Below are 13,143 nucleotides of genomic sequence, written 5' to 3'. Positions count from 1 at the left end.
GCGCGTTCGCTGTTTGTTCTTTTCCCCCTTCCTCATCGAGCTTTCTTCGCCCACTCTCGTAACACGGCACGGCCGAAAAGTGGTCTGGTGTGCTCGCGAGGAGCGCCTCCTTCTTCCTTCACTCCACTACGTTCATAAAAACTAAACGCCTTCGCGAAGCTTGCGTCACATTGACTTCATTTAGAGATTTCTTCGCAACTAGCAGTTAACGCGAGAGTTCATTCCTCTAGTAAACGCCCTCGCAGCGGCGCGAACGCACTGCAGCTGTGGCTTCACCGCATGCAATCGGGTCATGGGTGAAGGCATGCTTCAGTGATGGCTCTCCGCTGTAAACACAAGGACACCGGCGATTCCACTGGTCCGCTTTAATGCGACCATGTTGGATTAAGGCGAGCGCAAATTCCGTCGCCTTCGTTTCACAGTGACCGATACGAGGGAGGACTTTGGATGTAGATGCGAAAATGCCTTGTGAGCCCAGCGGAGAATGTGTTGATACACCTGCTTTCCGTTTTCCCCTCAAGGCAGGCACTTTCGGAAGCGCACGGGCAGGGCGTCGACAGCGCCTACGCTTGCTCACGCAATAAACCGGAGTCGCGGATGAAAGCAGAAGCGTGGGGATGCTTACAGAGAATGTCTGGAAGCTCTTACCATGAAAGAGGCCCTCCTGTAGGGATGTTTCCTTGCAAGACGCGGGCGGTTAGCGACAGCAGCTTCAGAGGAGGACGCAGGCAGAGGGAAAAGAAGTGGAGGAGGCTTCATCGCTATTTCGCGTTTACGACGGTAGGTGCCGCTAGTTGTCAAGAAAGCGCGCTCTCGCAGAATCGCCCAGGGGACGAGATGGAACGAGCGCGGCGAGCTTGGGAGGCGGGGCTGTAGGGAGTGGTGGTAGATTCGAAGACAATGTAGCGCTTTCCGTGGGCCCTTTTATCTTCGGTGACAGTTGGTATTGAGTGCAGCTGTTTTGCGAATTGCGAAGCTTCCAGCCGGATTCTTGGCGATCTAAGCATCCGTATCAGGCAAGCACAGCAATCTTAGTACGTTTGAAACTTTGTGCGCGCGCTTCGTTGTCGTTCTCATATGCAAGCATGCATACCGAAGGAAACGGGACACTCGACCGTGCTTTTGACACTGACACAAAGCGTAAGTAAAGACGTGCGTCGTCTGTCCCTTTCACTCACCTGTCTTACTGCCTTTCTTATTATTATTGGCGACTTCGATAAGATCATTGCAAACTATGGCAAAGCTGGGTCTGTTGCTGATGTTAATAACGAAATCTTGCAAATACTTCGAAACCAAAAGTTACCTGCTGATGACATGTTTCGCATTCAGCATTTTGAAAGTTTTATGCGATCTTCCTAGTTCATTTGATTCTCCTTGTGCGATCGTTGGCGAAAATCGAAAGTTTTGGCCCAAAGCTACGTTTTCTCGCTCTGTCCAGAAAATGCAGGTGCGGTGTGAATTCGTAGAAGTATACGTACAAGTTTTCACTGCGTGTCACTTGTTCGTGTTGTGCAGTAATGGAAGCATATAAAGCTAGTCCTTGTTGTGATAACTGCAACTGGCGGAAGCCAATCAGAAGCCGCATTCGGTGACATATATGTTAGTAAATGGGCAAAGATACAGAAATTACCGCAGTCCCAACTTCAAAGCCACGCATTGCTGTGCTCTCAGACGCGACGCCTTTAGAGCGTAGCATTATAAACCCCGTGCAAGCGATCTAGCGCGCCACGGCGACAAGCGACGCGATAGAGATGGCTGTCGATACAGATGGAAGATGCGTCTGACAAGCAGAGATCGTGCAGTCATTTCTTCCTTTCGCACGAAACAAGAGCCCTAAGAGTGCGAATGTGAAACCAAACAACGCATGCAACGCGCCGTGTCTTGGAAGGCTGAACGTGCAAAGGAGGGGCGGAAACACGTCACCTTGCCGGAAGCCATAGCTGGCACGAACTCCCGCGCACCATCTCCCAGGCTGCAGCAACCTTACCAGGCTAGGTTTGTTGGGCTTTAGAGCGTAAAGCTCGCTCTCTTATCGCGCATCGGAAGTCGCTTTCGGCCGTGAAGGTTACTTCAAGCGCGTTCTACCGATTAGAGCCAGCTCTAGAGCGCGCTAGAGCTCGTTAACTTAACGCGCCCAATATGATTGCGCGCCAGACATGCATGTCGACTTGAGTTGCCAACTGTTATGCAGACTAGGGTTGGATTGGAATTGGAGCAGGGGAGTACGTGTTTGTTTCCGTTAAAGCAATACCTTCTTTGTCTCGGCTTTCGGCTATGCCGTGGAGCACTCAAGATTCCATTTTGTTGTCTCGCCGCTAGCCTAAGTCACTATACACAATTACATATCCACTGTGGCACTGGCTCTCGAGCAATTGATAGTGTGTATTGTGAAAAGCAACACCCAGAAGGAAAACAACGGAGAGACACGGCGCTAGCAGCTGCCGTTTAATCACACGGAAAAGCTGTATAAGCATTGCCCAAAGACAACTGCGCTCCTGCTCAGAAAGCCCCGATACACCACGACACGAGGTGATAATAGGAGACGATTACTACTTATCGTGGACGCCACTATCGTTGTGCTCCGAGTATTACTTGTTTTTCTGGGCACAAGTTCGACCAAAGAGAGGTAACTTACGCCTTTGGCAGTGTCATATTCTTCACGGTCATGGGAACGTGGCAATATGACCCGGGGGTCGTTAACCGGTTGTTAACCCTCGAACTCATCGGAAGCGTAGATGTATAGGACCACATCGGTATGGGTTTATGCCGATTGGTGTGAAGGCCACTTTATCCTCTGTGATACAAAAGCGTGCATTGATTTTCATGGTTATCCCGAAGGGAGAATCTCTTAGACTTCCTTGCGGATATCAACAGCCACTTCGCTGTGTTCCACGCACATCGATGACGTGAACGATTCGTAACCAGACACCCTTATCGCTTTTCATAGATTCGGTTCACATATGACCAGTGTAAAAAATTGATCGACGTAAAAGTATTCACAAAATATTACGTCGCCTGACGTTATAGGAGTGGCCTTACGGTTGGACAAACCGCCCTCTTACCATTTTCCTCGCCAAGGAACGTTACTGCTTAATTTGTTGACAGTTCTTTGGGGAGGCGTCGTGAGGCCCACAACGGTTTGAACATTTACAAACATTCGTCTAGCAGGACATATCCAGGGGCGGCGCCTGCAGGGTGGGGTAGGGGGGTGGGGGGAGGGTGAGCAGCCGCCCCCAAAAAATGTGCGCCTGCGCACCCTTTGCTACCCCCCCCCCCCCCAACAGCGCCGAAAAGCAGACCCAAGGTAGGCAGTGTGAAACAAAATGTCAATTTTGATGTCTTTTAACTTGGTGGCAGATGCATGCAGCGCTGCTTACCAAGGACGGCATTGTTTGAGCATAACAATCTATTATAGAAAATTTCTGATCACAAGCAATTACTCTCTCACTTGTGATAAAATATGTGCTTGAAGTACAGCGCGCACCTGCCGCAATCAGATAAAAATGGTTCCAACCGTTCTAAAAATATTTAAAAATGGGCTACACTTTTCGGTCCGCTTGCGTGAACCGGCAAATTCGTGCCTCAGATGTAATAGCCTCTTTATCAGGCGCCTTCCGCTCACAGGCCTCTTCGGCAAAGAATAAGCTTCGCCCTACTGAGGTCACATTACTGTGAGTGCTGTCTAACCGAAGGCAGCACATATATACCTATGCTATTTTGCAATCTAGCGCGTCTTTACCGAAGTTGGAATCGTTATGTACATTGCTTAGTAGTGTTCTCTCTCCTGCTGTGAAATTACTCTTTTAAAGCTATATTGTGATCTGATACGGTTATTTTAACGCGATAGCGTTAAGGGCCCCGTGTCGCAGAAAATCCGGCAACCGGCGTTGGCGTGCGATGCGGATGGCGGAGAAAATCATCCCCAACCACCCCGACCGCGCAGGCCCTCCACGTGGTGCAAGGTTTTGGTGAAGAAAAATTGAATTTATCACAGTGAAATCCGTCAGGAAAATGGTAAAGTACGACTTTACCATTTGGCGTCGGATTCGCCGTCGCATTGTAATTTGAATGTACCAGAAAAGCGAATTCTTCTACGAGGAAACTGCGACACAAACCCCATTTCCAGCCATTCTACCAGACCTACAACCGCGCGTTGTGTTGCGAACGGGCCCCTATAACGCTATCGCGTTCTACTCTTAAAGGCGAAACTTAAGCGTCCTCCAATTTTAACGCGATAGCGTTTAGGGCCCCATGTCGCAGAAAATCCGGCGTCGGCAACCGGCGTGTGATCGCGGGTGGCGGAGAAAATCATCCAAACACATCAACCGCGCAGGCCCTCCACGTGGTGCAAAGTTTTGGTGAATAAAAATTGAATTTCTCACTGTGAAATCTGTCAGAAATATGGTAAAGTACGACTTTATCATTCGGCGTCGGATTCGCCGTCGGATTGTTTACAAATTGGCGTCGGATTGTAATTTTAATGTACGAAAAAACCTAATTCTGCCACGAGGAAACTCAAACACAAATCCCTTTTCCAGCATTTCTACCAGACCTGCGCTCGTCGGGGCAATAGCAAACAAATAATAAAATAATAAAAGGTGCTAGGGCCTTCACATTTTAATATAAGACCACTTATATTGCCCCTAGAAAAACGTGTTTCCAGCAATACATTTCAGTTTAAAAGTGAAGCCGACTTTAAGGGGATCGGTGTAAGCTTGGCCTTTGTAAGCTGGCTTTCCCATGTTCAGTGTTGCAGTGAATGAAGCCTACTTGCCGTATGCGAACGATGCGATGCGATCGGGTCCCGATAACGCTGTTACGTTCTACTCTTAAAGGCGAAGCTTAAGCTTCCTCCAATTTTTACAGCGAAGCTGTTAAGGGCTCACTTTTCGATCGTCGCATCCGGCAATAGAAAAAAATCACAGCATATCCACGAAGTGAATGATGATGAGTGGGCGAAGAACCGGGGGATCATTCGGGTAAACCACAGCTACGGACGAGAGATAAAGAGAGCGCGCGTCGGGAACGAGAGACTCAAGGTAGTTTTATCAGCTGTATAAACTTGGACATGCAGCAGCACCAGCAACGCGCAGAACTGTTGCCGACGCCGTCGGCGTTTTGCCCGCGTTCGCACCGAACGCGCGCAAAGTGGAACCGGAACCGGAAGTGGAACCGGAACCGGAACGCCATCTAGTGAACACTTCATAAAATTACAGGTGGCTACAAACTACTACAGAGGAGGGAACGACCCACACCCTAAGGAGCTTCGCCCCTAAAAAGCTCTCATTGGCCGTAAGCTGTATGTGCGAGTGAAAGCGAGTGAGGGCGAGGGACGCGCGCTTTCGCGGGGAGCGAACGCATGCCAGAGAGCAAACACGACTTCCCAATGGAAGGGGAGTGGTGGGCGAGGAGGGCATCGAGGCACTCTAGACTGTGCGTGTGCGTGCCCGCTCTCCCACTGCGGCGCATGAGCGCAACCCTGCCGGCCTCTGCCTAACCCTGCTCTCGCCCGCCTCTCCCCTAACAGTGTCGACAACGGCGTTTAGCCGTTCATCACGTAGCTAGCGTTTTGACAGCTGTTGTGTGCGGTCACACAAACAACGCGCACAACTGTTATCGACGGCGGCGGCGTCGACAACAGTTGTGATCGACAACAGTCGCGTTCGGTGAACGCGTGCGGCGTTGGGGACGTGTTTATGAAGAACGTGCCAACCTTTGCCGCACACTCTATGGCGGTGTACCCTAGCGACCATAAGGCCATGGTCCCTGTGGTCACTAAATAAATGAAAACCAGGGCCCACGACGTCGCTGAAGGGCTGGGCCTAACGGTGCCATCGTGGGAGCGGCCCGCCTCGACTTGAAATAGTCGAGCCTCAGGACTTTTGTCAATAAAAAGTTTTCACACACACACCGGATCATATATATTTCTCATTCTTTAATAGTTCAAGTCACCAATTACACCATCACATTTTAATAGTCATAATTGGAAGTACATAATTCCCTCCTTAGTACAGCAAAGAAGGTTGAGTACAGCTTCGCTGGTCTTCCATCTCCACTCCAGTGGAAGGGCTGACAGTTTTTATTGCGATAGCAATTATATGCACACTCCAAAGCGGATTTCTGCCGTCGGCGTCATCGTCGCCATCGCCGTGAGGTTCCGTATGACGTCAACGGCGATCAAATCGTCGCTGCGCTCCGGACGCTGTATGTGAGAGTGAAAGGGCGCGAGGGACGCGCGCTTTCACGGGGAGCGAACGCACGTCGGAGAGCAAACGCGCGTTCTGCGCCGTGCTCCCTGAAGTGCTGCAGAATTAAGCGTCTCTTTCCTCCTTTCCATATATAGAGAGCAAACGCGACTTTTTCCGTCGCGCGAAAGGCTGTGGGGGGACGGGAGGAAGGGAGGGGAGGCGACGTTTAGCTGCGGCACCAAATGTGTATTTATATAAAAACGCCGCGCGCGTTCGGTGCGAACGCGGGCAAAACGCCGACGGCGTCGACAACAGTTCTGCACGTTGTTGGTGCTGCTGCATGTCCAAGTTTATACAGCTGATAAAAATACTATCCTTGCTCCGTATAGCTCTATGCTAATTTGCGATCGCAATTGATGCTTCGGCTTTCGGGTGAAACTGCGACAATTTTTTTTTTAATCTGGGTTTCACGACTGATTTCCGGCAATGGTAGGGAGCCCACATGCAAGCGCTGTTTGCATGGAGGCTCCCTAGGCAACGGATGTGATAGTCACCATCTGGGAGCAGTGAAGCGAAGCACTGCATTGTGACACGAACGAGCGCCGACAGGTAGCGCTTCGGCAGTCACAGCACGGCGGAGGGTCTAACGCGGTGTAGCCATAGAATAAACAACCAAGTATATATAGCCTCGCGCATAGTTCCATAGAATAATTATAAAATAAGTAATACAATAAAAAACACTATTAATATTGTCCAACGGCAGGATTCGAACAGAGGAACCCGGGAAGAGAAGCCCGACGTTGAAATCATTACTCCATGGACGAACGCCTCGATACGTGACATAAAACGCCCTGATGAATTTATCACGGGCAAGCCAGTGCATTGAGACGCTTGGCGCGTTTCTATTTGGCCACCTCGCCAAGCTGGACCGTTGTAATTAGTAGCAATTGTGCGTGTTCGCAGCGTCTTCCGCACTTCGAAAAGTATAGATTGCTCGGAAATTCACGACAATGAATGCATATGAAGCGCCATAAACAGAGTCACACGAACGTCTAAATCCACAAGTACGAAAATCAGACAAATCCATGTACTTCCCATCATTCCAATGGTGGCTGAAAGATTGCAACGCGTGGCCCCGTCTAGGCAGTTACCGCACATGGTTTGGTGTTCCACAGGTGTTCTGGGGTTTGACTTCCGCGTCGGATTAGCCTATGGCGCCTGGTCGCCTACGGATCGCGGCTTCCGCGTGCATCAGCAGTGCATCGCCCACTGCTTCGCTTGCGATGGCACCACCTAAGACAACTGCTGCGCTAAACGGCGCAGGAAGGCAACGACGTCGCCGGTCGAATCTCGCTTTGCTCCGGCGAGAGACCCTCCAGCGTGAAGCAGAACGCCTTAGAGCGTTCGCGACGGACGGTGCGTATACTCTGTCAGTCGCATTCCTGTCGCTGAGCGCGTCGCAGCTCGACTGGCTGCCCTAGCCACTGCGGGGCCGGATCAGAATGCTCGCCCCTTTGCCGAAGCCACTCGCCAGCAGGACGGCGCTCGCCAACAGGTCGCCGCGCGCTAAGCAAACTTGCTAGATTGTCGCTGGCCCGAAAACCGTGCGCGTTTCGCTGCTGTGGACCGTGAGTTCACGAAGCAAATATGCAACGGCTTCTGTGAAGACAAGTTTCACTTTCGTGTTCTGCCGATTCCTATGAAAGAGCGATCAACCATATTTTTTAAATACTGTTTTTTATGTATGTGCTTTTCCGCGTACTATATATAAGTTTTCATTTTCTTAGCAGAGACCCTACGACTGCTGTGTAATTATGTTAATGCTAAATTTTAATTTATATATTAATGTGTTGCTGGAATGGCTTATTCATACTGATGTGTTTAGAAGGCCTCCAACCCAGTCATGCTGTTAAAATATTTTAGCCATCGACCAATTGGTAGCCGCATCGGAACCCTGTTGTGCTCTCGGACGATTGTGTTGAACATACATAATTAATGTTCGCTTTTTTTCGCATCCTTTCATTGTGTCACGACGCAATGAAAGCACGCCGAATAACTACAAAGTTCAGTTAGCTTGATTAAAAAAATTTAAGAAACACGTTCAGAGATAGTGGGAGAAATTGTAATGCGCAGAAGCGTTGGGCTGAGCAATTACTGAGATCTATTGAACATGTGCAGCCTCGATATCTATTACGTCGCACTTAGCTAAGCAGAACACCGTGCATGTTTACTGGAGTCTTAAGAGACTGACGGAAGGCTATAGGAGACCTGGAACAAGTTTTAAATGGATAGCGTTAAGGGCCCCGTGTCGCAGAACACCCCGACTACACAGGCCCTCCGCGTGGCGCAAGGCGTTAGTGAACAAAAATTGAAATTCTCAAAGTAATATCCGTCAGAAAAATCGTAAAGTACGACTTAACCACAGCCTACAGGCGTGGTAGCGTCGGATTGTAATTTGAATATACGAGAAAAAAACTGATAAGCAGCCAGGGATCTTTCAATGCTATCGCGTTCCACTCTTAAAGGCGAAGCTTAAGCGTCCTCCAATTCTGAGGGTGTTTCGCTGTACTTTGGTTCTAGGCAACATTGAGGGGAATGTTGAAAACCAAGCCTTCCGAAATTTTGAACCCGCGCGCGCCTCGGGGCAACAGCAAACAATTAATAAAATAATAGAAAAAGGTCCTAAGGCCTTCACATTTTGATATAAGACGGGTTAAATTGCTCTTGTAAAAATGTCTTCCCAGCTATGCATTTGTGTTTAAAAGTGAAGCCGACTTTAAGGGGATCAGTGTAAGCTAGGTCTTTGTAAGCTGGCTTTCCCACGTTGTGTGTTGCAGTGAAGCCTACTCATAAAGAAAAATGTGACGTGAACGGAGCCCGATAACGCTATCGCGTTCCACTGTTGTGAAGTATAAATAAATAAATAAATAAATAAATAAATAAATAAATAAATAAATAAATAAATAAATAAACAGAGTAAGCGGAACGCCAGCGATGCATGCACAAAAAGGCCCGAGGAAGTGCTGAAATACACATTGTTTGTCTGACTGGCAGTCCCTCGTTCAATGTTAGCGCTTATTTCAAGTAAGAAGAGACTTTCGGTGCATTTCGGGCGAAAATTTGGCCATTGGAAGGCTATATATAATCAGTTCACTGCAGCCAGCGTGTTTAATTACCATAAGATTGGTCCGAATCGTTCACAGCGAACCACCGCCGTGTACATTTCAATGCTTGTCGCCGACCGCCAATCCACACTAACGCGGTGACGCTGTTGCCACCTGTAGCTCTCAGACCCCTAGATAAAAACAAACTTGTTTTATCTCGGGACCTTACTGCAGCTCGATCTCGCGGCCAGCATAGTGGGCACACACATTAGCGTTCTTGCTGAGCAACTGTGTGCGTGCTGCACCGTCGGTTATTCACTGGTTTGAGTTAGAACGGACATGAAACGTCAGTTTAATTCTATTTACAACTTTCTTTGGGCACTGGCAGACGCTGACGCGTTCCTCATCACACGTCGGCGTTTGCAACTTTTACTGCGGCAGCAATTATATGAACACTCTAAGAGAATTTTCGCCTTTGCCTCCGGCGTCGCCGCACGGCTCCGCTTATATTTAGGCATATGTGCGCTTTTATGCTTATCGATGCCGTATGGGCGGGTTATTAAAGCGAAACTTTCCATGTCTCACTGATTCGTGCGTGAGCGTCGAAAACGCGCTGCAGGAAAGCCGACTTCCACAATGGAACTATTTGCGCATCTGCGCACACAATAGAACAACGGCGCACAACGTGCGTATCGTATAACACTACAGTTTACGTTCGCAGTTGTACCGATAAGAACAATGGAAACTACAACACCATGCTACCCAGACGAACTGTACACATCTGCCGTTGCTGATACACGCGATCGGCCTTACGGGCACGATCGCGCTCGCGCTTACGTTCGCGTACGGCAGTCTATTCCGCCGTGCGCTGCAGCCACAGCCTACCCATGGTGACGGCCGAGAATGCATTGTGTGACGCGCGTAATGCAATGCACATATATACAGTTCGTTTGGGTAGCGTGGCGTTGCAGTTCCCATTGTTCTTATCGGTACAACTGCGAATGTAAACAGTGCTGAGTGCATCTGACCCTCTACCACAGCGATCACAAGGCAATAGTGTGCCAGTGTACACATTCGTTCGTGAAGGTGTGAGTGTGTGCGTGTAATCAACGGCTACATAATCAAAAATAAAGGCTATGCAACCTAACGAAATGTGTCTTCATTCAACTTCAACGTTCAAAAAATACAATTCTAAACAAGCAGTCAAATCACATATGCATCGCATCGGGTCGCTCAGCATTTCTTGGGTTCGTTGCGCAGTCGTTGGCTTTGGACCTTGACTTTGATTCAGTTCGCATGGGAGAGAGAGAAAGATTGTGGCTGTGAAGAGAAAATCTTCGCGTTTAACCATATTTAAGAAAGGGGCTTTGATTTTTATTGCTACACTTTATATTCAATCACTAAAGTTGTTCATACCAGGTCTTCCGTTCTTAACTGAATTACTTTTTAAACTCCTTGATTCTCCCACAGTGAAGAGTGACATTGGTTTTGCTTGCAATAATTATTCATAAAGTAATTGCGCCCAGCCACCGCGTGAGAATTCTGCAGTGTTACAGAACAGAAACACAGCAGAATAGTTATTGAAGCCGAGTGCTTAGGCGCTGCTAACATACGCTGCCTTGAAAAGCCTCCATGCTTGCTCTGGTTAGTCTTCAGATCTAGTCTACATATCTAATTAGTATTAAGGGCAACCATACATAAAAATATTGCCATAAAGTTGTTAACGCTTCTTTCATATCCATTAAGCTAACATCTCCAACGCAAGGTATGCCTGAAGCAGTGCTTTTGAAATGTCTGCTACGAATGGATACCAAACAAATCCTGCGCTTGTGTAGTTCAAACCCTGCTCAAATCCTGCGCTTAATGTAGCTCCAATCCTGTTCAGATCCTGCGCTTGTGTAATTCAAATCCAGTGTCAATGCAGCTCCACTAACGTGAAACCTGGGGAAGTGCCAAGCAGTGATGCGCCGGTGTTTGCCTTATGTTAACTGACCGTTGGTTTGAACTACACAAGCGCAGGATTTGTGCAGGAGTGGAGCTGGATTCAAATGATACGCTTGTGTAGTTTACATTCAGCGCTAATGCAGCTCCACTAACGTGGAAGTGCGAAGCAGTGATGCGCCGGCGTTTCACTTATGTTATTCTTGTGCTATTCTTGCACAAGTGAGGAGGAATGGAGCACTTGTGGGGTGGTGGCGCCCTCTCTTGTGCTGCGCTGGTACCATACTGGTGTTTTGGAAGCGACTTTCACAAGTTTCTGCTAATTCCCGCAAATCCCTGGCTCATACCCTCATACCCAATGCGGGTATGCGCCACATGGGATTTTATTATCGTTAATCGTGACGTAATTGACGAGCATGTGATGTTATTGATGTCATGACCTATCAGTCATGTTAGTCATACATTCGTACCCTTCCATGCCAATTTTGGTATATACCAAGAGAACGAGACGCAAGTTTTTTGGCAGATCTCGTTTTTGTGCGTGACCACGACGACATGACATCACATTAGACGCCGACAGCCCGAGCCCATAAAGTGCTTCGCACATAATAAATAAATAAATAAATAAATAAATAATAATAAATAAATAAATAAATAAATAAATAAATAAATAAATAAATAAATAAATCACAGCTCGGGCTGAATGATCCAAATAGGTCGAAGTCGTGGGTCGTCCTGACCTTGGGTCATCTGACAAATCTCACACGTCCGTGTCATAATTCGTTGAATCAGTGACTTAGTGGAGCATGCACAGGACATTTATTGCGAGAAAAAATAACCATTTTGCTGTGAATTTCCTTGGCGGAGCTCTCTTTGTTCGAAAGCTTTATACCCGTGCCACACGGGCAAAGTAAAGTGCACTTTGAGTGAGTGCACTTCGCGGCTAGTGCCATTCGCAGGATGCCACACGGGAACGCTTAATGACACTCACTGCAGAGCGCATTCACCGGCGAGTTTGTTCGGCGAACTCACTTCGCCGCGGCGAAGTGTGTAGCCTCTTCAGCAATGAGTAAAAAATAAGTAAAGTATTATTGAAAGAAGAGTCAGGAGTAATTTTTAATGTCATTGTTTTAAATTGCTAACGTTACAATATAATAAAATGTGCCACACCGCAAAAAAAAAAACAAGAATAGCAAAAAAACTACTCTCGCTCTCGGGCTGTTCACGACCACGCCGGGTAATGGCTGCGCAGTTTGGCGGATCGAGTCGTTTTGACTGTTGCTGGTCAAGTTGCCGTCGATGCCGGCGCTAGCAACGGTGAATTGTAAATGTTGTTTCTAACAATAATAAACTGCTTTCGTGTACACGTTTTTATATTGTCGCGATGCACAAAGCGCAGGGGCTTTATTATAGAAGCACCGCACCGTACTCGGGAGAAGATACCAGAGAGGCGCCAACAACAAGAATGTCTTCTTCTCTTGATGCCTTCCGGAATCTCGAGCAGCCCGGTCGTCGTCTTTGTCGCCGCCAGGGCGCACTTGTGCACGAATACCGACGCGGCATTACCCTCCCTCTGGAGCGAGCATCGTCCCGATGCTGATCAAATCGTGGCGGATAGACTCGTAGTGGATAGCTTGGCGGTGTCCACTTCACTCGGAATGATTTCACTTCATGCGCACTACGAGCACTAACTACCTCAGGCACCTGTTGACGGCGTTTCGAGCAGCATGAACCGTCACCAACAACCTCGTAGGTCGCGTCGCTAATACGGCGTAGAACCTTGTATGGTCCGAAGTACCGGCGTAGAAGTTTCTCCGAGAGCCCTCGGCGTCGGACGGGAGACCAAATCCAGACTCTTTCCCCGGGCGTATAAGCGGCAAATTGGTGGCGGAGATTGTAGCATCGTGCGT

General features: G+C 48.4%; 1 protein-coding gene across 1 annotated transcript in view; it reads right to left on the bottom strand.

Annotated features, from left to right (window-relative positions):
• LOC119455860 (disintegrin and metalloproteinase domain-containing protein 10) overlaps positions 1 to 741 on the bottom strand; it is a 162,702-nt gene extending 161,961 nt beyond the window's left edge. The window contains exon 1 of the mRNA XM_037717375.2: positions 649 to 741. The gene's annotated coding sequence lies outside the window, so the exon portion shown is untranslated. The remainder of the gene's footprint in view (positions 1 to 648) is intronic.
• Between the last annotated feature and the right edge of the window lie 12,402 nt (positions 742 to 13,143).

Source organism: Dermacentor silvarum, chromosome 6 (genome assembly GCF_013339745.2).
Source record: "Dermacentor silvarum isolate Dsil-2018 chromosome 6, BIME_Dsil_1.4, whole genome shotgun sequence".
In the NCBI taxonomy this organism is placed as follows: domain Eukaryota; kingdom Metazoa; phylum Arthropoda; class Arachnida; order Ixodida; family Ixodidae; genus Dermacentor; species Dermacentor silvarum.
The sequence above is the reverse complement of the archived record's forward strand: the minus strand, read 5'-3'. Positions and strand labels throughout refer to the sequence as shown.